Below are 26,021 nucleotides of genomic sequence, written 5' to 3'. Positions count from 1 at the left end.
GGCCTGTGAGCGCGGCGGAGCGGCGGGCGCGGCGGGCGGGCCCCGGCGCCGCGCAGGCAGCCCGAAGAAGAGGGGGCGGCGGCAGCGGGCGGCCGGCGGGGGCGGCGTGCGGCCTAGCGTCTCAGGTGAGGACCGGTGCCCTTCGGGGCGGCGGGCGGCGCGGGGCGGCCGGTGGGGACCCGCGGCGCGGCCCGCGTAACCTGCATTGCGTAATGGGGCCGGTGCGCCAGCACCTACGCCATCGGCGCGGCGCGGGGGCGGGGAGGCCGGGGCGACGCGGGCTCGGGCCTGCGGGCCTCCCGCGTCCGCGCGCCGTGCCGCTTGCGCCCGGCCGGGGCCGCCTGCGCCGTTGGCGTCGGAGTGGCCGGGTCGCTCGCGGGTGCTCGGTCGTTGGCGCCGCCGCCCCCCGGCTTGGGCCGGCCGGCGGGGCGGGGGCGCGGGTGGGGGGCGCGGGCGCCGCGGCGGGGCGGGTGGCCGGGGGCGGGCGGGGGGCGGGCCGAAGCGCCCGGCACTTCCTGCCGCCGCCATTTTGTCAAGTGAGGAGGAGGAGGAGGAGGAGGAGGAAGCGGCCGCCGCGGGCTCCGCGGCGCGCCCGGCCCCGGTAAGTCCGGGCCCGGTGTGGTGGCCACGGGCGCCGTTGTCCCCATCCGCGGTCCCCCGGGGCTGGCTCGGCCGCTGCCCGGGCGCTCACGTGGGCCGGGCTCAGCGCGCGCTCCCCTGTCGCCTGGGTCCTCCTGCCCGAGCTAGGGCAGCGCGCCCCCGCCCCCATTTCCTCGCCTTCCCGGCGGTCCCCGGAGCTCTGCGGAGAATGGGTCTGGTCCCCAGGGGGAGGGAGGAGGCTGCCGCGGCACGCCTGCCGGGAGACACCCCCGGGGGTGGGAGCGGTGCTGTGTGGGGCGAGCCTGACCCCCTTTACCTACCCACTCCCAGCCTGGCAGCCGTGCGCTGGGCGCTTTGTTTTGCTCGGTCGATGCTCGCTGGCGTCCTTGCCACGGCCTCTTCTGTTCGTTGTGTTGTCTGGGGTGGTGGTTTGGGGTGGGGATGTGGGGGAGTTGTGATTCAGCGAAATAAAATGACACAGCCCCCCCCCCCCCCAAAAAAAAAAACAAAAAACCAAAAACGGAAACAGCACAACTTCACCCGGCTGCCCCCAAGGCCCGGCCTTGGATGAAAATGGGAAATCCCAGTTTGGTATAGTGGACAGTGTAAATACTTGCATTCAGGCCCGTGGATGAGTCATGTGCTTTTGCTAAGTGGCTGACCTCCCATTTACTTAGGACCACAGCATTGTTTTTTGAAATTTTATTTTTATTTTTCACTCCGTGTATTCTGCAACCTGGTGAGGTGTGTGGTCTTGGTCTTTGGGTTCAATTTGGTGTGTGTGTTTTGGATGCAAGAAGTGACCTCTTGGAGTCTGTGCTTTCTGAGAATTGAAGTGTCTTTGCTTCCCTTTGGGAGGGCTCTACCTGTCCGTGTTTACAAAAACCAAGTCTCTGTGCCTGTAAGTCAGTGGCTCTTTGGTGGTGTAATAATGGTTGGGAGATTTTTATGAATGGGGCTGTCAAGTTCCCTAAGTTGTTAGTCCTTAGAGTTTGTAGTCTGTTAGTGGTAAAGCTATACTCGACAGGATTTATGAATGTTTTCAGTTCTAAGTGGGTTTTGGGTGGTGGTACCGTCTGTTTTATGATCTCGCCAGTAACTTAATAAAGCATTCCTCCTCTCAGTTTAATTTGGGTAGGGATTATCTTTCCTTCAAGGTATTACAGATAACCAAGCTCTTCTCCCCCAAAACTTCAACGTGAGGAAGATAAACCTCTCAGATGGTTCCCATTGACTAAGTCCAGAAGGAAAAGCGTGATCTGAAACAAAATGCATTGCTCCTCTGTTATCCACCATACCCCTTTCCGTGGTAGGAAACATAGTATCCAAGAGGTCAAGCTGTGGAGAAAAGCACTTAAGTTCATTTTAGTTGGTTTTAACTGGAAGGAAATGATCCCACCTCTGTGTGTCTAGCTAGAATTCAGCACAGCCAATTTGCTGAAGAGGAGGAGCTCTGCCTACAGATGAACGTTCGAACTTGAAAGGGGCTACATATTAAGGACAGGTTGGCTGTTCTAGGGTGCTAGTATGGCTAGCTTCTCTAGCTTGGATGGGGATAAGGAGAAAAAAACTGCTGAAGAATTGCAAGAGAATTGCAAGAGAATTGGCGGCTGCTTTGTAAAATTGCCACTGAATTATTGAATTGTTCAAAGGAATTTAGACTTTGTTTCCAAAAGTTACTCTTTTGAGCCAGTTGTTGCGATCTTTGTACTAAATTGCACTTTTGTTTTTGAAGGTTGGGGGGGATGCAATATTTTTCTGTTACACAATTCAGGTTATTGAATGACTTGAGATTTACAGACCTAGAAGATTGGAGTCCTTGTTCTTAATTTAAAGTAAAAACTGTTTGGTACATCAATGATTTGTAGACTCTGGGCTGTTAAATCCTTTGACAACCTGCTGTCATGTGTCAATTGTAAATTGTTTCAATTTTCGATTTTGAATGAACTTACAAAGTAGATGTTTGTCTTTATGTTCCTGGCAAATGTATAAGAAGGAAAGGAAAGCTTGACATTGGAAAGTGCTACTAATATTTCATAGATCTTTGTGAGTTTTGCTGGTTCGCAAAGACTGCGCGTTTGCAAGGTGAGAATTGTGGGGATTCTTTGCAGATGCTGACAGTTCGTTTTTAATTCATTAGACATGAGTTTGTAAAAATAAAATTTTAAGTTATTTTAATTTTTTACTGGAATGTGAGTTCCATGCGGGCAGGGTTTTGTTTGCTTGGTTTTACCTATTTTAAGTCCCTATTGTATTCTCAGTGCCTAGAAGAGGACCTAAAATATTCTTAGAGTGAACAAACTGGAAAGATAAGTGAGCAAGAATTTGGCATGTCCAGGGGCTCCTCAGTAGCTCACTCAATTAAGTGTCTGACTTCGGCTCAGGTCATGATCTCACGGTTTGTGGGTTCGAGCCCTCCGTCAGGCTCTGTGATGACATCTCAGGGCCTGGAGCCTGCTTGGGATTCTGCGTCTTCCTCTCCCTCTGCCCCTCCCCTGCTTGCACTCTGTCTCTGTCACTCTGTCTCTCTCAAAAATAAATAAACTTTTTTTAAAAAATTAAAAAAAAAAAAGAATTTGGCATGTCCTTAATACCAAATGCAAGTAATTCCTCTTAATATCGTTAGGAGGGGATATAGTTGGTCAGTAGTGATTTGCAAGGAATGTGAATTTTAACTATGATGTTAAGGTCCAGAAATTGCAGTAAACTTGCTTATGGTCCAAGCAGTGTGGCATGCAGTTGCTTCTGTGCACTGTCTACTGTACATTTCCCACTTAGTTTGAAATGTGGTGAGTGGGTTTGAGCTGTGGTTCAGCATTGGCCTGGGAAAAGTATTTTTAAGAGGGACATGAAGTGGGTAATAAACGTGTATGGGTAGCATTTCTTAATGTGATTCTCATGTTTTTAATAAAAACTTGATTTGTGCGTGTGTTAAACATTGAGTCTTTTTTTGTTGTTTTTGTTTTGTTTTTGTAATATTCGGGTTTCATGTGTATATAATTGCCCAATCAGTTTCAAATGATTAGTTCCCGAGCTCATACTATATTCACGGGGGAAACAAAAAGTGAGTTTTCTTTGGTAGGTTCATGTTTTGATGTATTCATTCCCCAACATTTTTTTTTTTTTTTTTTTTTTTAAATTTTTTTTCAACGTTTTTTATTTTATTTTCGGGACAGAGAGAGAGCATGAACGGGCGAGGGGCAGAGAGAGAGGGAGACCCAGAATCGGAAACAGGCTCCAGGCTCCGAGCCATCAGCCCAGAGCCCGACGCGGGGCTCGAACTCACAGACCGCGAGATCGTGACCTGGCTGAAGTCGGACGCTTAACCGACTGCGCCACCCAGGCGCCCCTTCATTCCCCAACATTTTATTGAGTATAAACTGTATATAACTTGAGCATTACACTATTATTGTAAAATCCCACCAATCTCTTTCTTTTTTTTTAAGTTTATTTATTTATTTTGAAAGAGAAAGAACACAAACGGAAAAGGGGCAGAGAGAGAGAATCCCAGCAGGCTCTGTGCTGTCGGCACAGAGCCCAACGCAGAGCTGGAACTCACAAACTGTGAGATCATGACCTGAGCCGAAATCCAGAGTTGGATGCTTAACCTACTGAGCCACCCAGGTGCCCCTTTAAAGAAAGAACCGCTTTGTTGAGATACAGTTCACACACGTTACAGTTCCCTGGTTTAAAGTGCACATTTCAATAGTTCCTAGTATATTCAGAGTTGTGCACCGATCACCACAACCAATGTTAGAACATTTGCATCTGTCCCAAAAGAAACCCCTATACATTAGCAGTCACTCTCCATCCATCCCTCCCCCCCTCCCCCCAACACATGGCAACCACTAATCTATTTTCTGTTTCTATGAATTTGTGTATCCTGCATATTTCAAAAATCATACAATATGTAGCCTTTCATGTCTGACCTCTGAGTATAACGTTTTCGTGCTTTGTGCTACAGCACGAATCACTGTTTCATTCCTTTTGTTACTGAATGATATTCCATTATGTGAATACATGCCACGTTTTGTTTATCCATTCAGTAGTTGGTGGATATTTGGGTTGTTTCCACTTTGGCTGTTGTGAATGGTGCTGCTGTGAACATTCACGCACAAGATTCTGTGCAGACGTGTGTATTTTCTCTGGGGTAGCTACTTAACGAGTGTAATTGCTGGTCATGGTAACTGAGGGTGTGCAATGACTTTTTAACTGCCTTGATTTTCTAGTGCTTTCACAAGGGGTTAAAAGAAAAGCTTAATGGGTTATGGGTGTACCCATTACAAAAAAAATGAGGGAATGGAAGTGCAAGGATGTCTGCGTGTTGCATGTAGTACAGCCTGCCTAGTTTGATCCCAACTTAGTTTTTAAAAATTGCACATTCTTAGAGAACAGTTTAAAATGCTGGTAAGGCACAGAAAACCATTTGGAAGATGAACCCCAAACTTGTGTTGAAAAGGGTAACTGTTAAAACCCTTAAAATTTCTTTTTCAGCCTAAATAGGCTACAACTGCTCAAACTGCATGCGCACATCTAGCTTAAATCATGGGATATATTCTCTTCTAAAGAAATAGATGAAGTCCATTGTCACAGTTAGGGCAAACAGCCATCTGTCCAATTCTTGACTGAACCCTGAAAGGGAATAGCAGTGATTGGTTTATGTCATTTGAAAATGAGATTGTGAGATTTGTTTTTTCTTTAAGCAAAAACAAAGTAGTTCGTGGTCATTTGAAATAATTTGAAAAATAACAATGTTAACGTTAGATGTCAAAAACTGTCCTTTACCCTCATTTTTATTTCAGTTTTTCATGTTAGTAACAAAATTGATTATACTCTTAAGTTTTCAAAAAACATTACGTTGTGAACATTTCCAGAATGTTCTATTTAAATAGTTGCCTAAATTTTATCATATGAATGTACCATAATTCTATTTTTAGACCTTGTCTTCAGGTTTCCTCCTTTTTCATGTCTAGAGAGGGAATCACTGGATCAGAGGGTGTGCATTCTTTCAAACTTGATACAAATCCGTTTTCCAGAAAAGTTCCATGAATGTCCCATTTCTCCAATCACAGCTTGACACAGGGTCTTGTTTATTTATTTTACTTTTTAAGTTTATTTTTGAAAGAGAGAGAGAGCAGGGAAGGGGCAGAGAGAGAGGGAGACAATCCCAAGCAGGCTCCACACTGTCAGCACAGAGCCTGATGTGGGGCTCGAACTCACAGAATTATGAGATCATAACCTAGGCTGAAATCAAGAGTTGGACGCTTAACAACTGTGCCACCCAGGTGCCCCAACAGAGTCTTGTTTATAAGGCTGAGTTTTGGTTTTTTGTTTTTTAACGTCCCCCCTCCCCCGCAAAAAGCAATTGGGTAAAAACAGAGTGTCCTCTTTGGTGTGTTCTGAAGGCATCTGAGAAGCAGATGTGTCTTGACATCTTGCTCTTTGACCTTTCTACTCTCTCCTGTTAGACTTGGACTTTGTTTCCTGAAATCAAGCCTCAGAATTCCTAATCCTGTGATAGGAGCCTAGTGTTATCTGAATACTCTGGGGAAGGGTGACTGGAAAGGGCTTAAGCAGCCTGTTGGCGTCCAGTCCTGTCTCATTTTTGTTGGCCCACTCCAAAGACTGATACCACAAGCGTGTCACAGACCCCAGTTTGAATCCTGGCCCTGCTGCCAGGATTTCAACCTGTCTCAGCCTCCTGCAAATTTCACCTGCCCATTTTTCAGTTTAGAGTAAGATGAGGCTGTGCCCTCTCTCGGGTAGCTACTACGCCCTTGCTGTCATTGCCCAGGGGGAAGAACAGAAGTGCGGAGAGGCAGCCAGGTCTGAGAGTAGAATGCCAGAGGGCCGCGAAGGTGTAGCAGCCGGCACTTCGGGATATTGTGCCGCCAGGTGCCTTCTAGATGTGCCCCCTCTCCCCCCAGCCTTGTTGTGTCTTCCGAATTGAACTCTGAGTGGAGATCATTTGGAGAAGGTGATTTCAAGTGAGGGTTGGATTTTTTGTTTTGGTTGGTTTTTTTTGTTGTTGTTCGTTTGTTTTTTTTTAAGTGAGGATTTGTTTTTATCTGATACTGAGATTAAAAGTGGTGGTAATGGGATTAGGGGAAGTTCAGCTCTGAGGGCATTCACTCTGTGGTGTTGGCTGCAGCGTTTGGGGAAATGGTCCAGCCGGGAAAGGTAATGTGTGTTCTTGGGCCTAAAATGTAACTTTTCTATTTCATTAAAAATGGGTTATGTGAGTAAAGGCAGTGGCCAGGGTGCCAGAAGTCGCTGGTGGACTAAAATTTTTCTAGAGCATAAGCACAGCATCTCTCCCTACCTTCTTTTGCCCCCTTTGGCCCTAATTTGAATTATGTTGACATCTGAGCTTGAAAAAAGGATTCTGGTCTCCAGGAAGGTTTGTGTCACAAGTTGGGATCTCCCTGGAAGAGAGGCAGGCAGCTGGATGGACCAGGCAAGTGGAGTTCTGGATGGAAAGCTACAGTCCTGCTACTTTGGGCCTTGTTGACCACAAGAACTAGTTGATGTCAGTCACCCTTCCTGGGGACCATCAGGATCCAGTATCACATGGGGTGTTTTTTGTTTGTGTTAAACCCACCTGGAGAATATCTTTCAGAAATCAGCCAAATCTGAGCATTTGACTGCAAATTAAGGGTACTGGGATGAATATGTCATTTCTCTCTCTTTTTAAATTTTATTTCTTTTGAGAAAGAGAACACAAGCGGGGGAGGGGCAGAGAGAGAGAGAGAGGAGAGGAAAGGAGAGGAGAGGAGAGAGAGAATCCCAAGCAGGCTCCTCACTGTGAGTGCAGAGCCCCCCGATGTGGGGCTCAATGTCAGGAACTGTGAGATCATGACCTGAGCCGAAACCCAAGTAGATGCTTAATTGACTGAGCTCCCCGGGCGCCCTTCCCCCCATTTTTTCCTTTTGAACTGTGACATAATTACGAAGACTTTTTATAGTTCATTCTAGGTATAGGCTATTCTGTGATCTTTTTCTTGGAGAAGTATTGGCCTGTTTTGCCTAATATAGGAAGTTCCAGGTCTTTGGGCTATGGAGAGCAGACTTGGTTGGAGCTGTGTCACTGAAGAGGAATAACTGTGGAGTCCACTGTCAGAGTTCAGTCCCAGCCCTGACCCCTTCTGGTCTTGACCTCGGGCAAGTTACCTAATGGTTCTAGATCTCAGTTTCCTTATTGGTAAAGTGGGGTCTGTATACCTGAGCATTGGCAGGTAGACAGAAGGTGGGGGGTGGTTAACATCTGTATTGTATTTAGATTGAGTGGGGTCTGAAGGGAGTGCTTGCTTTGTTCTGCCTGAAGGGCTTTGAGAAAAGCTGTCCAGGCTCTACTTTGCAAGTGGTCACCTTCCTTGTCTTGGTGTCCACTTAAGGCTGAAACTCCTTGTTTGTTCCTTGTTGCCGTCAGGTCAAGAGGCACTGGCACACTGTGGAAGCAGTACCAGGGGAGAGGTGTTGGGCTTGGTATTATGCAATTTCCAGAAACAGGAATTAGTAATTCCCACATCCTCATGTGTGACTAATGTCCCCACTTGTCCTACCCCAGGCAATAACACATAACACATCTGTGGGCAAATTGGCCTTTGAGACTGTTTTTATTTTGTGTTCAAAGGGTGGGGGTGAGATAAATTTGGGGATTTTACATCTGAAACATTTTCATTGTTTTTTGAGGAAACATATTTGGTGGGAGCAGATTGTTACTGTGAGGGGTGAAACCGGAGAACTGAAGAACTGCAAGGAGGGTGGAACCTGCCAGTGGTGGGGGGGTGGGGGGGACGCGGGCACGCGCATGTGCATGCACAAGAACTGGGTGCAGGGGCACGCTGTACTCACATTGGACTAGTCATGTATCCTCTCAAGACTCAATTTTTCATATGTAAAATGGGGTAACAGGTTTGGGCTCCAGAGAACTTTGACCAGAATCTAGATTTTAAGAGAAAGTCACTCGTTTTGTATCTGTTTTTTTCAAACTGTGGGTAATGATGTGAACTGAAAAGGTTGCAATCATTGTTTAAGGGGGGAAAAAAAAGAAATGTTGGAAAGTGTCTCACACATTCAAGAGGATTTTATAAAACCTTTTCTTTGATTTTATGTATTGTGATGTACATGATAAAAGGTGTATGTTACTGTGGGTCATGTCAGAACAGTGTGAAATAATATTTTAGATAATATCCAATTGTAACTGTGGGTACCTTGATGGTATTTTTTTTTTAAAACCTTTTTGCAGTTTGTTTCTTCATCACTTGTCCAAGGGTGACTACTGTATATGCTTTCCAGTAGCAGGTGAATTGCATTGATCTTTAGTTTCTTTTCTTCCTTGTACCACTGTTTGCTAAACGCTCTGTAGGGGGTGGAGCGGCTCTGAGAGTTGAGGAAGCATGTAGTGCTGAAGGTTGTCAGCAGACTGCAATCGGCAAAACAAGAAGGATATAGTGTTTTGTGTGTGTTGTTAAAATTCAACTGAGTAAATTTTAAAGATCTTAGTTGGGTTTATTCAATGATTCATTAATTGGGCGACATCTCATCCAGTAAATAGAAAGGCGCTCCAAAGAGCTGTATAAAATGAAGGTTTTTATAAGTAGAAGGGGGTGGGATGAAGTTAGAAATGCAAAGAAGCAGGTCGTTTTAGGCAGGGTCACCTTCCTTTGGGGGCTGGGGTCTGTTGGGCAGATGACCTCACTAGTGCTGGCCAGGTAATTCCAGATTGGTTAAAAATTCCACCTCTCGCAGAAGTTGAAACCATGATTAGGTATTAAGTCTCAGTTTGGTGACTGTGGGGCTTAGCACAAGTGACTCCATTTAGGGCCTTTTGTCTCTTTAAGTGTGTAAGGCAAGCTACCTGTCCTTTATTCTCTGATACGTCCTCCCGATGTTTAAATTAAGAGGCCCCTCTCTCTCTCTCTCTCTCTCTCTCTCTCTCTCTCTCTCTCTCTCTGTTTTTTAAGGAAATAGTTGTATTGGTTAGGTCTTTCTGGTATAAGTAACAAACATAAAACTACTTAAAAGGGAAGTCTGTTGGGTGATGTGAACATAAGTCTGGAGTGGGTAGGGCTCAGGCACAGTCGAATCTAGGGGCTCAAACAGGGACATCAGAGCTTGTTACCTATTTCTAGTATAGTGACCTCAAGGTCAAGATTGAATCTTCTCTTGTAATGCTGTCTGATGGCAGAAGACTCTGCCTTGGATCATTTCCCGTCATTGACCACGTGCAGAATGGGAATGCCAAACAACCTTGCCTCACACATAGCACCTGTAGCCCATCTCTGCCCTCCATTTGCTCACCCCAAACAGTAGCTCCAGTAGCATCTTGCTCATCATTATGAGGTATGCTAGATGGAATACTTTGGTTGAGCAAGACGTCTATCTTTTACACTAGAAGAAGTGTGCTCCCTAACTGCAAACAGGAAATTTTGGATGGTTGAGAGGGAAGTTAATTTTCCATACGAAGTCATAAACTAGAATCCAAGAGTGAGTTATCAGGAAAAGGGTAAAGTGAAGATGGTATTAGGGATTACGTATTCTGAATCCTTTGTTAGAGGGTAAAATGAAAGCTAGGATTTATCTTACCAGGTCCTGGGTGCAGAGGGGCTGCTGTGGGGCTGAGAGAGGAGTCAAGCCAAGTCTCGAAGTCTCTTTTGGGTGGGTGAGATGATGTGGGTTCCCAGTGGTGATTGGAGCCAGTTTGGCAGAAAAATAGTCCTCAGGAAGCACAGGGGTGAGCTGGGCTTATACCCTCGAGGAAGCACGGGGCAAGACTTGGAAAAGAGACCAGGTAGATAAATTTCAGTAAGTGCTTCCATGAATGAAATTGTAATGGAGAACGTTTCAGTAGACTGGGTTCATCTTTCATCCATGCCTGTGAAAGCTACAGTTGTAATTTTGCCATTTGCTAAGCTGTTTCTGTACTTAAGTTCGTTCTTGTAAAGTCTGCTGCTTGACATTCCTCTAGCATTACAAAAAGCCTGCTCAGATTTCCATAATCAAAAACAAGTGTTAAGCATTGTTAGGGTCATCGTTTTCCTGCAGGTCTTATTACTGTTGGATTTATGCAGTCCTTTAAGGAGCTCAGAAATAATTGAGGATCCAGTGGCCAAGGATGAGACCAGCCCTGCCTCTCACTAGAACTTCAATTCTTAGCTTGAGGGAAGGTCAGAGGTCATCTTGAGACTGTGTCAGATGCCGTGGGTCCTTTCTCCAGGAAAAATGCACATGCATGAACATTGAACCGTTGAGGGAGACAGTTTTCAGAACCCTAAAGTCCATCCGAGGAGTATGTACTAAAGTGAATTTCCTGGATTTTACTTTGAGAATGAAAAATGTATTATTACGTTAATTGAAAGGCTCTTGGTAGTTTTGAAGACTTTTGTTTTCGCACTAGCTTGCTTTCGCAGGCATTTATAAATTTATGACTTGGAAACAACGTGGAACGCCCATTTTGGTTTGTTCTTGTAAAATCTCCCAGAGGGTTTTATAGAGCTGTCAACCTGGAGTGTCAACAGTGGTGCAAACTTCCTCGATACCCCTGTGCATCCCTCTTTTCCAGCTTGTTTTCTTTCCTGGGGATGAGGAATGTCAGAATGGGCCTATCTGTGTCTGCAGAAGAAGGGAGGTTTTTGTTCACTGAAGCTGCCGCTGTTTGTAAAACTGTCTCCAGGATTTGGTGTTGGCCTGGAGCCTTTGCTGCAGAAGGTAGCCCAGTGGGCCACTAGCCAGCCTGTCATTTGGTGGTGTTGGGTGTGGGTATACTTGGAATTATGGCTGTGGGTCCCTGTTGTGGTTTAGTGCCTCCTTTCTGCTGTGGCACATTTGTTCATGCATATACCAGAACTACATGCTGAGGGATGGCAAGGGATCATTCTTCAGCATAATATGTTCATGCTTAGGAATATGAACATGCTACTCCAGGTGGTGTGCGTGATGTCACTCTGCTGTCTCCCCAAATTCCTGCATGGTGGAAGGAATAGGAAATACAGTACCTCATAAACTTGAATAATTCATACTTCTGTAATTGGGGCAGGGTTGTCAGAGGTTGCAAAAGAACTATTACTTCTAAGAATAGTGCATATTAAGACCTCCTTTGCTCCTTAATCTCTAAAATTTGAAGATTAATCTTGTTATGTGTTGATGGATATTTAAGCATTTACTGTTGGTGTTGGCTTTAATTAATCCCATTGCTCTGCTCACTTGTATTACAGTCTTATTGTACAGGCATGATTTTTGTTACTTGAGCAGTTTCCCCTTTCTATTCTGTAATTAAGAGAAACAAGATAGAGTACACAGAAGTTTTGTAAAAGATGGTGCCATCCATGTGTAGGTTGTTTTAATTTACAAGCTTCACTGAAAATTATTTGGCTCTCAAGTGCTTTCAGTTATTAAAAAAAACCTGCTAAGTAATAAAGTCGTGTATGTGTGTTCATTTGTTTTCCTTTTGACACTAGGAAACAATTGAGCTGACAGATTAGCTGTCTGGAAATAACACCACCTTTGTGTTCATCTATTTCAGAATCATAACACACATCTTTGTAATCCCAGGAATGCAGTTTTGAGTTACTAGTGTTGGAGCCCTCTTGAGTTGCAGCACATACAGCCTGTAGTTTAGTTTGCCCGTCCTCAGGGTCCTCTCCCAGGACATCTCTGGGCCTCTTTGCTGTGGGAACCCTGTGTGAACATCCTTCCCTTGTACGTGTGAAAGCTAAATGCCCACCCTGGCCTATGGCTCTTTCCGCTTGCCTTCCAGACCCCCACATTCCCTTTGTTCACCTTGAGATAGTGCTTTTCTTTTATCCATGACCCTTTGTGAAAAGGTTCCCTGTGACGGGATAGAACTATCTTTTCTGAATGTATGTGGGTTTTTTGTTTTTTTGTTTTACCGCTTGCCTGTTCTGAAATGGTGAAGTCAAACACGAGTCAACTGGCTGTCTTTGTCAGCCTCAGTATATGGAGCTGCAATGTGGGTCTGTTTCCCACTATTTCCTCAGACTGGGAGCTTGAGCATACATGTTTATGAGCAGTCTGTTTTAGTGGGTATTTGAGTGGATACTATGGCCCAGGAGCTAGATTTCTAAGAAAAGCTCTATGTTTTCCTTAAGTCTTAAGAAAACAACTTTACTAATGGGGTACTGGTATCATCTTGGTTTTGTAAAAGGTAGCTGGCGCCCAGAGAGCTCAGTCACTTGAGCAGGAGTGCAAGGGCATGGAGCTGGTAAGTGGTACGCCTGGCTCTAGAGCCCACGTGTGCACATGTGCTCGCTCGCTCTCGCTCTCTCTCTCTCTCTCTCTCTTTTTGTTTTTAAGATTTAACTAATCTCTACACCCATCGTGAGGGTCGAATTTACAGCCCTGAGATCAAGAATTGCATGCTCCACCATCTGAGTCAGCCAGGCACTCCCACATGCTCCTGACTTCGTTCTACAAGCTGTGGAAGGAGGGAATCGGCCACGTTCAGATGGATGGAGTGGTAACTAACGTGCACAAGATAGATCATGGGAGTGCTCGTGAGAGGTACAGGCCAGCCACTCTGAGAAGAGAGTCCTTCCAGCTGTGAGCATAGGAAAGGAGCTGGCATTTAGGCTGGTCCATCTGTGAGACAGCTGAGGCCTGGACAGAGATTTGGACTGTTCCGCAAGCAAGCACCTGCCCCTCGGAAGCACTCACGGAGGAGGGTCACGTCAGAGGAGGGTCATTACTCTGGCTGCAGACCTCTTTTTCATCTGGATATCTGGTCATTAAATGCAGTGCCACCCTCCAGAGGAGTCTCATGAAGACATTCACATGAGTGGAATTAAACTTCACCTGCCTTGATTTGGTTTCACCTCCGTTTTTTCCTTGTTACTCTAGTGAAAGTCTGTGAATTCAGACAAAGGAGTTGGGGGAGTCAGTAAGCTGGAGTAAACTTCATCTTTAGCCCATGTGCCCTGGGCTTGCTATATCAGGGTGTGAACTGGATGATCTGCTAGGATTATGGTGAGTCTCTATCTCAAGGTGCTGCTTATTGTAGGGTGCGATTGCGTTCCAGCTCATGGGTTTTTATTTCCCACTTAGGGACTGTTGTTTAAAGGGAATTTCCTGCCTGAAGCAAACAGGCCAAATTCTGCCAGGGTGTGTGTGGGACTTACTAGATAATGGGGCACTGTGCTATATCTTTTGTGTGCAGTGAGAATTCAGTGATGAATAAAAGTGTTTCCCATGTCTGTATGCTGAGTACAATTAAATCATAACTGGGGGCAGAGTGAGGCAAGTGTTTAAGGGGGTCCTAATATGTCCAGTGGTGGGCAGTGGCCCAGTGCTAGAAAGGTGGTAATTCATTTAATAAGAGTGCCCTGAAGAAACATCATTTTACTTTTAAAACCTTTCTTTGACTTTGTAAGATGACAAATGATTTTGTTGAGTAAGAGTTTGGCTCTGAGTACTGTGAGAAAAATCTAGTAAGAGAAAATGGTAGAATTGGTTAAACAGACTTCATGCAAAACTGAAAACTAGACCAGTAAGCTAGTTGGAATATGATCAGAAGGTAATAGATCTATTGGAGCAAAATTCTCCTGCTGCTTTAAAACCCCACTGTATATATGTAGGCTAAAACCCAAACCCCAATCCTGTGGTACTCTGGGCCCTACCTAGCTTCTATGACAGACTGCTGTCCCATGTCTTTGTTTTTCTAGGACCCCCCCCCCCACATCTTTCAGGGTCCAGTTTTGATCTTATTTTACAGTGACCAACCCCCCCCCCCCCCCCATGCACAGTGTGGGGCGTGAAGTACCCTGAGATCAATTCACATGCTCTACTGACTGAGCCTGGCAGGTGCCCCATGACCTTACCCAAGTTTTAAAGCAGTGCTGTCCTGTGGAACTTTCTGCAATAATGGAAAATCTTTAGTTTTTGAGTTACCCAGCATGGTAGGCACTACCCCACGTGATGAATATGCCTGCTTTGACAGGTTTTAGAGAGGATAGGCTCATTTTAGTCTCTTGGTGCTTGTGGTTGACACTGCCTTGTAGGCAGGTGGATATGTAGTGCTGGAATGCAGGGGCACGTCTAGGCTAGAAGTGGGGCTTTAGGCATTGCCAGGAGGGTGGATGAGGTCTCCTGGAGCTATGTGGAGAGAGAACGGGGTGGGGGTGGGGGGGCGGCTGGGCCCGCATTTAGAGTGAGAGGGCAGTCAGGAACAGAATCCTGATTTGTGGGGACGGACAAGCACCCTGCTCCCCTCCTACAGGAGGCTGGAAGCAGAGTCCCAGCAAAGTCCCAGGCTAGAGGAAGCTAATAAGCCTGCATAGCCTAAGAACTCAGGTGGAGAATTAGCCTTCATCAGATCAGGGAAAGGGGTTTTCCTTTGAAAACTGTCCGTCATGGAGTGAACTCCAGTTACCTACATAAGTATGGTATTCTCAATCTCTGCCCTTCTGTTTTTATAGCCTAGAAAATTCCCCACCCCTCCTTGGAATTTGCTTTATCTGGTATCTTTCATTTCATTCATTCCATACATCCCCATTTTGTGAGCAGAGCTTTTGGGGGAAAGGCTGGTGCATTTGGCCCATTATCTTTGGGTGTGGAGAATATGACCAAAGGCTCAAGCAGGGACTGAGGGCCGAGTTGTGCTTCTAGAAAGTGCCAGCGGTGGGTCTACCTGGAGTCATTCAACTGAATGAGGTGGATGAAGCCTGCCCACAGAGTTTGTGCTAGTGGGCCGCAGACCAGACCTGAAGGCCCATTGGGTTTCATTCTGTGATTACATTATGAAATGTGCAAAGCTAACATTAAATCATGGCATTTGCTTTTATTGATACTATGATTAATAGTGTTAATTGAGCGCTTAGTTTCTCTTGCATCGCATTTGACGCTTACACCAGCCCTGTGAGGGTCTTCTCTCCAGAGTTGAAGAATCTGTGGTGAAGCCATCTGCTTTTTTTCCCCCTGTTCAAAAACATAAAACTTTACCATCTTAATATTTTTAAGTATACAGTAATGTTAAGTCTGTGCATGTTGTGTAGCAGATCTCTAGAACTTTTCCATCTTGCAAAATTGAAACTATGTCCATTTAACAATTCTCACTTTTCCCCCCCTCCCTCCAGCCCCTTGGCAACCGCATACTACTTTCTATTTCTACGAGTTTGACTGTTTTAGATTGCTCACATTAAGTGGAATCGTGCAGTGTTTGTCTGTCACAAGCCTATTTCAATACTTAGCAAATGTCCTCCAGGTTCATCCATGTTGTCACATGTGAGAGGATTTACTTTCTTAAGGCAGAAAATACCCCACTGTACATAACCATATTTTCTCTATCCATTTATCTGTTAATGGACATTTGGATTGCTTCCCCTTCTTGGCTCTTGTGAATAGTGCTGCCATGAAATGAACATGGATGTGCAGGTAGCCACTTGTCTACTTTTTGAACACAATTTAGAACTTAAATAGGGAAGTCTGCTACGAAATTCCCTTGTCCTGTTTGCATGCTGCAATAGATTTGGGATTGGAGGGTTTTTATTAGGCAGATGTGAAAAGTGGGCACAAGGGTACAGGAAGGAGATGATTCAGCCGGTGGTCCCTTGTCCAGCTAGGTGTCTTTCAAGGCAGCCTAGAAGAAAGTAGGGGCTGGTTACAAATGGATTGGACCCCACCCCTTTCTGGCTTTCCAGGGTCTTATCCTGTCAGTTAGCCACAGTCTTGGCTTCTCAACCCAACCCACTCACATTTCCATGACACGTAGCTTGACTTGTGTTCTCATTTCAGCCAGTGTAATCCTGAAAAGGCTCACAGAATTCCTGTAACCTAACATTTCTCTGTGAGTTGCCTCAAAATGTGACCAAGGCAGCTTAATTTTTGAACTCCCGTAAATGGGATGGCCCTTAATAACACACGATCAGATGTAGCAGAGGTGAGAGGTGTCTCCAGCATCAGTTTTGGCAGTCTCTGCCTTTGTCTGCACTCAGTGTCCTGTGACTTATGCCTGGACATCTTGGATTGCTTCATACTCCCTCCTGCCCAGTGCAAGAAGCACCAAGTGCTGTCCTTGGAAGCAAGCACAGAGCTCAGGGATAAATAGACTAGACAGCTTGCTCCCTCAAAAGGAAGCAGCTTAGATTTTGACTTTTCCTTTTTCAGAAAATCTGGTCATATCCTTGTAAATGGGACCACCCATTCACGGACATCTCAATTTCTACTTTTTGGTTCTTTTTTATTATAATTTTTTTTAATGTTTGTTTTTGAGACAGAGGGAGACAGAACGCGAGTGGGGGAGGGGCATAGAGAGAGGGAGACACACAATCTGAAACAGGCTCCGGGCTCTGAGCTGTTAGCACAGAGCCGGATGCGGGGCTTGAACCCACGAACCGTGAGATCATGACCTGAGCCGAAGTCGGATGCTTAACGGACTGAGCCACCCAGGTGCCCCTCTACTTTTTGGTTCTTAACGAATCATGAACTTCTATGAACTTCCACATGCAAGTTTTTGTGTAGACATGTTTTTCTTTCCTTTGTTTATATAGCTAGGGGCAAAACTTCCTCCTTACATGGTAACTATGTTTAACCTTTCCAGAAACTGCTGGACTGCTTTCCAAAGTTGCTACCCCATTTTACATTCCTGTCAGCAGTGCATAAAGGTTCCAGTTTCCCCACATCCTTGCCAGCACTTGTTATCTTTCTGATTGTAACACAAATTCCTTTTAAGCCTAGCAGAATTTAAGTAGTTTTGGTTTTGACTTCTTACTCTCTCCCTTTTGAGCAGCAGTTGCAAGATACGGGGTTGTGTTCTCAGTGTTCTTGGAGAATACGTCTGCCCAAATGAGTCTTGTCATGTGATGTGCCAGTTACAAGACACTGGGTGCAGATCTGGATGCACAGTATTGTCAAGAGGTTGGGTTTTAAGTCGTTATCGCGGGTCCTGTTTCTGTGAACTTTTGTTCTAGTGATGCATTAATTGATCTTTTTAGGTAGTACAGTGTTGAGGTCTTTGGGTGAGGGTTCCAATCCACTTTCTTCCTTCTGGTTTTTTACTCACAGGGATGCATGTGTACCTGAGGCTATAGAGTTATTTCAGAACCCATCTTACTCTCTATGCTTGTTGCTGAAACAGCTTCTGGTCCAGGACAGAGGACGAGAACTAGCTTCATCAAGGATCTTATGCAGACTGTGCCTCCCAAGATTTGAAACCAGCCATAACTTTGAAGTCACTCTTTTTTACTGCTAAAACTGCCATTGGCATTCTCTTGTCCTGGGACTAGAATGAGCTAGTCACTCAGTGTTTTGTCTCCTGTTGAGCTGACCTTCTTTTTACCTCTGGTGTGTTCTACACTGGCCATTAGAGCATGCTGAAAAAGGAGTGAACCACCTGAGGAGGTAAACAGATGAACTGTGACTAGTGGTATTGAAGCTGAACATGGACACTCACTGGCATTTGGAGGAATGGGCAGTGATCTGGGATGGGCTCCTTAACCTCTGGGGCTGTTTCCTATCAGTAAAACGGGATAACAAAAGCACCCCACCTACCTGAAGGTTGTGAAGATCCTGTCTTGGATCAAGTAGCTCTGAGTGTTAGTAACAAACTCCTGCTGTCAGGCACAGCAGAGGGGAGCTCCTCTGATTTCACGGAAGATGCCGTGGATTCGGTCATACGGGGTTAAAGGTGAAGTGGTTTGCAGTTCACATTTGAGTGATTCTAATTTCTGTCTTCCAGCTTGAGGATCCTTGGGATGACCAGCTCAGTCGTCTGTGCTTCCTTCCCTACCTCATTTTCTTGCCATCCTGAAGTTTACTTGTCTCAGTTGCATATAACTCTCAACGATACGTTGCTTGGTCTTACTGTTTTTCATCTTTATTACCAGCGCAGCACATTATTTGCAGACTTTGCCACTTCCTCACTTAAGTTCATCCATGTCATGGTAGCTATAGCTCATTCATTTTCACCAAAGTGTGAATGTATCACAATTGATTCATTCTCATGTTGGTGGACATTTGGGTCCTTAGATTGATTATTTATTTTAGGGTTTTATTTTTTAAGCATTCTGTACACCCATCGTGGAGCTCGAACTCACAGCCCTGAGATCAGGAGTTGCATGCTCCACCGACTGAGCCAGCCAGGTGCCCCCTTTAAATTTATTTTTATTGGAGAGGTAGGGAGGGTGGAATAGGTATCACAACATTGTTGGCTGTGAGCATTCTGCTTGCATACGTGCATCTGAGGCATGTGTACAAGTGTCTCAGTAGGTGTATGGGAGTGGAATTACTGGGTAATTGGGGATGTCTTAATACCAAATTATTTTCAGAAACAGTCCCATCAGTTTACCTGCCCACATCCCAGAATGTTGGACCACATTTTCACAAATGTTGGCATTAATGTACTTGTATTTTACCAATCTTGGTGGACATAAAGTGTCATTGTGGCTTCAGTTGTCAGGGAAGTGGAGATGAATGAGGCTGAGCATCTTCTTGGGTTTATTCATTGTCCTTGTTGAAATGCCTGTTTCTGGGGCGCCTGGGTGGCCCAGTCGGTTAAGCGTCCGACTTCAGCCAGGTCACGATCTCGCGGTCCGTGAGTTCGAGCCCCGCGTCGGGCTCTGGGCTGATGGCTCGGAGCCTGGAGCCTGTTTCCGATTCTGTGTCTCCCTCTCTCTCTGCCCCTCCCCCGTTCATGCTCTGTCTCTCTCTGTCCCAAAAATAAATAAACATTGAAAAAAAAAAAAAGAAATGCCTGTTTCTGACTTCTCATTTTCCTTTAGTTTATCTTTTTTAATTGATTTGCACAAGTTGTTTATAGAGCGTGCGTACCAGATCTTTGTGGATAATACATTTTGCAAATATTTTCCCCTAGTGTGATGTCTCCCCACCTCCAGAGTGTCTTTTGATCAACAGGAGATGTTAATATTCATGTAGGTGAATTTATGAATCTTTGTTTTACAGTTGGTGGGAAGAGCATTACCTGAAGTCAAGTAATCTATTTTTTTAACATTCTGTGGATTTTTTTCTCTTTTCTTTTTCTTTTTTTATTTAAATTCAAGTTAACATGCAGTGTAGTCTTGGCTTCAGGAGTAGAACCCAATGATTCATCTCTTACGTATGACACTCAGTGCTCATTCCAAAGTGTCCTCCTTAATGCTCATCACCCGTTTAACCCATCCCCCCATCCACCTCCTCTCCAGCAACCTTCAGTTTGTTCTCTGTGTCTGAGTCTCTTATGGTTTGCCTCCCTCTGTTTTTATCTTATTTTTCCTTCCCTTCCCTGTGTTCATCTGTTGTGTTTCTTAAACTCCACATGTGAGTGAAATCATAAGATTGCTGTCTTTCTCTATTTCACTTAGCATAATACCCTCTAGTTCCATCCACCTTGGAACTGGCAAGATTTCATTCCTTGTTGTTGCTGAGTAGTACTCTATTATACACGTATATACCATATATATATATGTGTATATATATATATATATATATGTATGTATATATATATATATACACACACACACTATATAGCGTGTATGTGTGTGTATATGTATATATATGTGTGTGTATGTGTATATACATATATATATACATATATATACACACACATATATATATATAATTATGGAAAGAGCCCAAATGTCCAGCAACTGATGAATGGATAAAGAAGATGTGGGGTGTGTATGTGTATGGGGGGTATACTTCTGTATCCATTCATCAGTCAATAAACATTTGGGCTCTTTCCATAATTGGGCTATTGTTGATAGTGCTGCTATAAACACTGTGGTGCATGTGCCCCTTCGAATCCGCATTTTTGTATCCTTTGGATAAATACCGAGTAGTGCAATTGCTGGGTCACGGGGTAGTTCTTTTTTTGAACTTTTTTGAAGAACCTCCATACTGTTGCTTGCATTCCCGCCAACAGTACAAAAGGGTTTCCCCTTTCTCCACATCCTCGCCAACATCTGTTGTTGTTTTCTAAAAGTTGTGAGGTTTTGCCTTTCAAATATATGCCCTTAGTTCATCAGGAAATGATTTTGGGGTACGGGGTGAAGAGTTGTGCAGGCTTCATGACCTCAGTTGAATGACTGATGGCTAGCATCAGCATCCCTGGCTGTGAAACTGAGATCTTAGTCCCTACCTGTGCAAGGTTCTCATGGAGTGCGGAATACAGCAATCTAGCAGCACGCTGAGCCTGAGCCTCAGTGAGCATGCAGTAATTGCTCCTTGGTCTGAGTCCAATTGCTTTCCCTAAGCATGTGGACACTCAGGGAAAGTTGGCGCTTAACTGGGAAAGTTGTTGCTTATACATTGCCTGCCAACCACTACAGGCATCGTGGCCAGGCTGGGTTTGGCTGCTCAACGAATCCTCTGGCAAAGGCACTGGTTAGCTTGGAAAATGTTCAGCTGCATGCAAAGCTTGCCTGATTCAGGCAGGTGCTCAGTCAGTACCAGAACTAATTGGTGTGCCATCTGATGCATTCTAGAAGTGACTCTTTCCTAGGTCCCTAGTGCAGTAACGAGCCTGGGTCGAAGATACTTTCCTAACCAGGAGCTTCAGGCCTTGAATGGAGCTTGTTTCCTGACGCTGACATTGAGTACGTGTCAGACATGGATATATCTTCGTATGCTCTGGGAGGTCCGGTTTCAGAATGAGGGCTTTGGGACACCCAAGGGCATTGATGCCAACCCTTGCTCATGGAGTTGGTTGTGGTAGATGGTGTCCTCTCTGTAAGCCTTTTCCAGTTAGGCTCTCCCAGTGTTCTTCGCTGGCATTTTGACCAGGGGCTTTGTCATGCACCTTTTACAGAGGGGACCACTGAGCTGGGAGTGTATTACTAAGTCATCAATAATAAGCCATGAAATGTTTCTTGATTCCTCTCAACCCTGTAGTGTCCACACATTACTGGAAATAATCTCAGCATTAAACAGCTGGGGTGTGGTTTGTGAGCTTTGGCGTTTCTTCCTGATGGGTAGCAGTGGCTGTCCCATCACTGTTAAAGGTGACAGGAGGGTCTGCACACATCCCATCAATACTAGAACACAGAATGTAGGGAGAATATTGTTTGTGGGTAGCCCTGTGAGCTTGTACACACAAAAATAGGTGTTATGATGCAGGGTGACCTTTTCCCTACTTGTGGCTTTGTTGTATCTTATTGGAATGACAGTGAAATGTTTTAATCAGAAGACCTCCTTCCACACGCAGAATTGTCCTGATGCTTGTTCCCTCTGACCTGGAAGGTGTTCTGCTGTTGGCCAGGAGGGAATTGTTTGCTTCTCTGGCACTTGGCTGTCTAGGAGCCTTCCCCACCCCAGCGCAAATATCTTCACTAGCTTGGAGACTCAATCAAAACTTTAAAATTGGGCCAAGGCCCTCTAGGAAGCATTTAGTTTGAAAAATTGTTCTACACGGTAGCTTTGCTGTATCATGATAAGTTACTTTTCCCAGAAGATTAATAAACTGTACTTTAATCACTCTGGAAAAGCTGAGTATCAGTGTTCCCCCTGCTCTGAGTTAGTAGTAATCTTCTTCCTCAGTTGATATGAGTGCAGGAAGTGCTCTGGTCGTAGAGCCCACAAGGATTTTTTATGACTCCTTGAAGATTGTTAGTCTTGCTGCTTTGCTGTGTTAAGTGCAAACCGCAAGTCACAGAACCCATTGTTTACCTTCATCTAGAGTTTTCCTTTCAGAAAAGCACTTTTTAACACTTACTGTTCACCAATATTCCAGTAGCTCCCATCATCTAGGAGCTCCCAGTCTACACGGGTAGATTTCTGTTCCAGAAAATAGAATATTTGGTTTCCCTCCCCTAATTACTGTGACTGAACAACATTGAGCGCTTGCTAATCCTTGGCACAGCCCCGAGGGTAGGCCCTGTGAACCGATGTTTCACAGATGAGGAGTCAGGAGCCTAACGATGATGTCTGCCTCCCAGCTCAGCTCTAGAGCATGGAGTTCAGACCAAGCTGTTTGGGTTTTTGTTCTGCACTTGCAGGTCTGTGTCTGCCCTCGCAAAGCAGCACGTCTGAAGTGGGTGGGGCCCTGTCGTGGTTTATTTGTTCATTTTCTTAAGTTTGTATGCTATAAAACTCACTCTGACAAATGCACTACCACAATCAGAAACAGAATATTTCCAGCAGCCCCCCAAATTCTCTTTGTAGTCAGCTCCTCCTCCCACTCCCAGCTCCATACATGGGGTTTTATTTTTTTTTTAATATATAAAAATTTTTTTAAGTTTATTTATTTTGAGACAGAGAGAGCGCACGGGGGAGGGGCAGAAAGAGGGGGAGAGAGCGAATCCCAAGCAGGCTCCACACAGGCAGAGCCTGATGTCGGGCTCAAACTCAACAAACTGCGAACCTGAGCTGAAATCAAGAGTTAGACACTTAACCAGCTGAGCCACCCAGGTGCCCCTGATTTTTATTTTTATTTTTTTATGTTTATTTTTGAGAGAGTGTGTGCACACATGAGTGGGGGAGAGGCAGAGAGAGAGGGAGACACAGAATTCCAAGCAGGCTCCAGGCTCTGAGCTGTCAGCACAGAGCCCGACGCGGGGCTCGAACCCACCGACTGTGAGATCATGACCTGAGCTGAAGTCCGACGCCCAACCGACTGAGCCACCCAGGCGCCCCATTGGTCGGATGAACTTTTATTCATCCCAGGGTAGGGCCTGGGACATCCAGGTTTGGCCAATCCCAGCTTAAAAAGCAGTTTATTTTGGGGACTCCCTGAAATAGATGCCGTAACCTCAGTAAGAATTCCCAATGTGGACAGATGTAGAGAAGCAACGGAAGAGGGACACGTTTCCAGAGCTCCTTTGGTGGCCCCGCATGAATGCATTCTGTGGCATGCCACCAATGCCCCCCCTACCCCGAATAAGGCTGCAGCAACAGGCTGACACAGGCACCACTCAGGAGCAGGGCCCAACATTCTGGTGCTATCTGTCCTTATGAGAAAATGGCCACCCACTTCCCCACCTCATCCTACCAAAGAGCATAAGCAAAAAATGACTTAATTGCTGCTCTGCAAAGAGCTTGTAAAGTGGTAGCTCTCATCTCTGCAAAGAGAACTGCTTGAGGAGCTTGTTTTAGAAACCCATGTGTGGGGGCACTTGGGTGACTCAGTTAAGCATCCAACTTGGGCTCAGGCCATGATCTCATGGAACCATGAGAAAAAGAGGAGAGCCTTTTCAGAATGCAGGCCAGGGAGGGACACTCTGCCCGTTTATGCATAATGCTCACCTTCTAATAAAATGCCGGGACCTTCTGTAAGACAGGCACAGGGGTTGCAAGTAAGCAGTGTCAGGCTAGAGCCTTGGGTATTCGGGTAGGCAGCTGTGGTAGCTGAGCTTGTTTGCTCCTCAGATATCTGTGTCTGCTAGTGTTTGTTATGCCCTGTGACCAAGGAACAGCTCTGTGCCAGCAGAAGAGGGCTGCCGTTGCAGTGCTCAGGGCACAACCCATAAAGGTGACATCAAGGGGCGCCTGGGTGGCTCAGTTGGTTAAGCGTCCCGACTTCGGCTCAGGTCATGATCTCACGGTTTGTGAGTTCAAGCCCCGCGTCGGGCTCTGTGCTGACCGCTCAGAGCCTGGAGCCTGTTTCAGATTCTGTGTCTCCCTCTCTCTCTCTCTCTGCCCCTCCCCCGTTCATGCTCTGTCTCTCTCTGTCTCAAAAGTAAATAAACGTTAAAAAAAAAAAAAAAAAGGTGACATCAAGACATGTCACCAGTTACCCAAGTGCTGGAACCCTAGGACTTCAGCCTGAACTGCTTAGGGATCTCTTAGCAGCATGAGACCTATTTTCTTTGTTAAGGCCTCTGGTGGGGTTGGATTGTATATTTAACTAGGGATGAATGATTTGGCGTACTTTCTGTTAAGCCGATTTTCTGGTTGTAGGGAGCAGATTGTTGCAATTTTGGTTTAGTTCACAAGTGTTAGGGAAGCTGTATAGAAGTGCATTTTCATCCCTTTTTCTGGGGGTGAGGAGTGGGGAGAGAAGGGATGTGACCGCAAGCTTTTACATGAAGAATGCCAGAAAAGCACTCTGTAGTTCTTTTCTTGACAGCCATTTGAGTTAACCACAGTCTTATTATAGACTTAGCTAAGGTTCAGGCAAAAACAAACCAAATATTCCAGCAGTGCTTATACAGTGAGTATTTGCGGACTTCTGCCCATGCCCCATGTTTGTGTGTTTTGCAGAGCCCACTGAGAAACCAGTGCTTAATAATGGAATCTGAATTGGGTCGTGAATGTATGGGCCTGCCTGACGTACCTGTGCCCTGTTGCCTGCGTAGAGCAGGCGTAGAGGAGCCTTCACCACAGTTGTTGGCTGCTGGGTAACCAAGTGTCTGGCCACCTGTCCTGTTGTGGTTCACAGTGGTTATCCCAGCTGGCGACACTGGTTGTAACAGAGCTTCCTGTTATGCTTCACCTTCATCTTAAAGATGAGATTGCAGAAATGACTGATTAGGATTGGGGACGCGGGGACATGCAGACAGCACCCCTTTCCTCCCTGCCACTGGTCCCTTGGGAGTCTAAGGTGTTTGAGCCAGGCCTTTCTATTCTGCTGTTACCATTTTCCATCTTCACTTTCCAACTGAAACTGTTGCTTTCTGCCTCTTACATCATCCCCTGTGATGAGGGTAAGCCTCAGATAGAGGAAATGAGAACACTCCTAGTTGGAGCCCATATCTGTATTCCTTTGTCAGCAGGTGGAGCATTTCCTGCTAAACCTGAGCCACGTGCAAAGGCAGAGATCAAAAAGCAGATGAAATGTCAACATGCTTTGAAAGAGATCTACTGACTGTACAAATAGAAAGTTTCTTATATTTGTCCTGTAGACAAAACAAAGGAAGGTGTGGGAGTGTGTCGGGTTTTGATGAATAAAAAAGTTAAAGCCCCCCGTAAGGCTATTTACAAACTTCGTGAAGACATAGTTGAGGGGCTCTAAATGCTTCTGTGTTTTGTTTGAACATGACGATGTGGGAGTAATATATTCCCCCTGATGTATGCTTAGCAGCAGAAAAGGGAAGTGCCCTCCATAGATTTAGAACTGCCTGAGGAGCAACTTGAGAAGTCCTCATAGCTTGTGCAGCCTGGTTACAGGAGGGTGGCAGGTTTTCCTGCTCTTTCTGACATTAGAAAGTGCCATAGCTGGTTGCCATTCTGTGGTCTTTTGTCAAGGTTATGAGAACGTAACCAAGGGCTGTTACTGTTTTAAATCTTGCCATTACCTATTTGTGTGTGGGAGGGGAAGGAGCTAGTTTTTATTATTATCATTATCATTATCATTATTATTATTATTATTTTATCATTTTCTAGAAGCTGTACCAACTGCTTATTTCTTTAGTCCTTGCAAAAACAGAAGGTAGATATTTAAAAAAACCTAACAGAAGGGCCTTGGGCTGACGTACCACCCCAGTGTCCTATGGATGGGGTCTAAACCAAGGTCTTGCTGGATCTAAAGTATGTGTTTC

The 26,021-nt window shown here is 45.3% G+C and overlaps 1 protein-coding gene across 1 annotated transcript in view; it reads left to right on the top strand.

The window, feature by feature from the left end:
• The first annotated feature begins 522 nt into the window (after positions 1–522).
• Positions 523–26,021, top strand: part of BRD4 (bromodomain containing 4) — an 86,437-nt gene continuing 60,938 nt past the window's right edge. The window contains 1 exon segment of the mRNA XM_043586878.1: positions 523–601. The gene's annotated coding sequence lies outside the window, so the exon portion shown is untranslated.

The sequence above is a fragment of the Prionailurus bengalensis genome, chromosome A2 (genome assembly GCF_016509475.1).
Source record: "Prionailurus bengalensis isolate Pbe53 chromosome A2, Fcat_Pben_1.1_paternal_pri, whole genome shotgun sequence".
Taxonomy (NCBI): Eukaryota; Metazoa; Chordata; class Mammalia; order Carnivora; family Felidae; genus Prionailurus; species Prionailurus bengalensis.
Note: the sequence above shows the minus strand (reverse complement) of the source record. Positions and strands in the feature narration are given on the sequence as shown.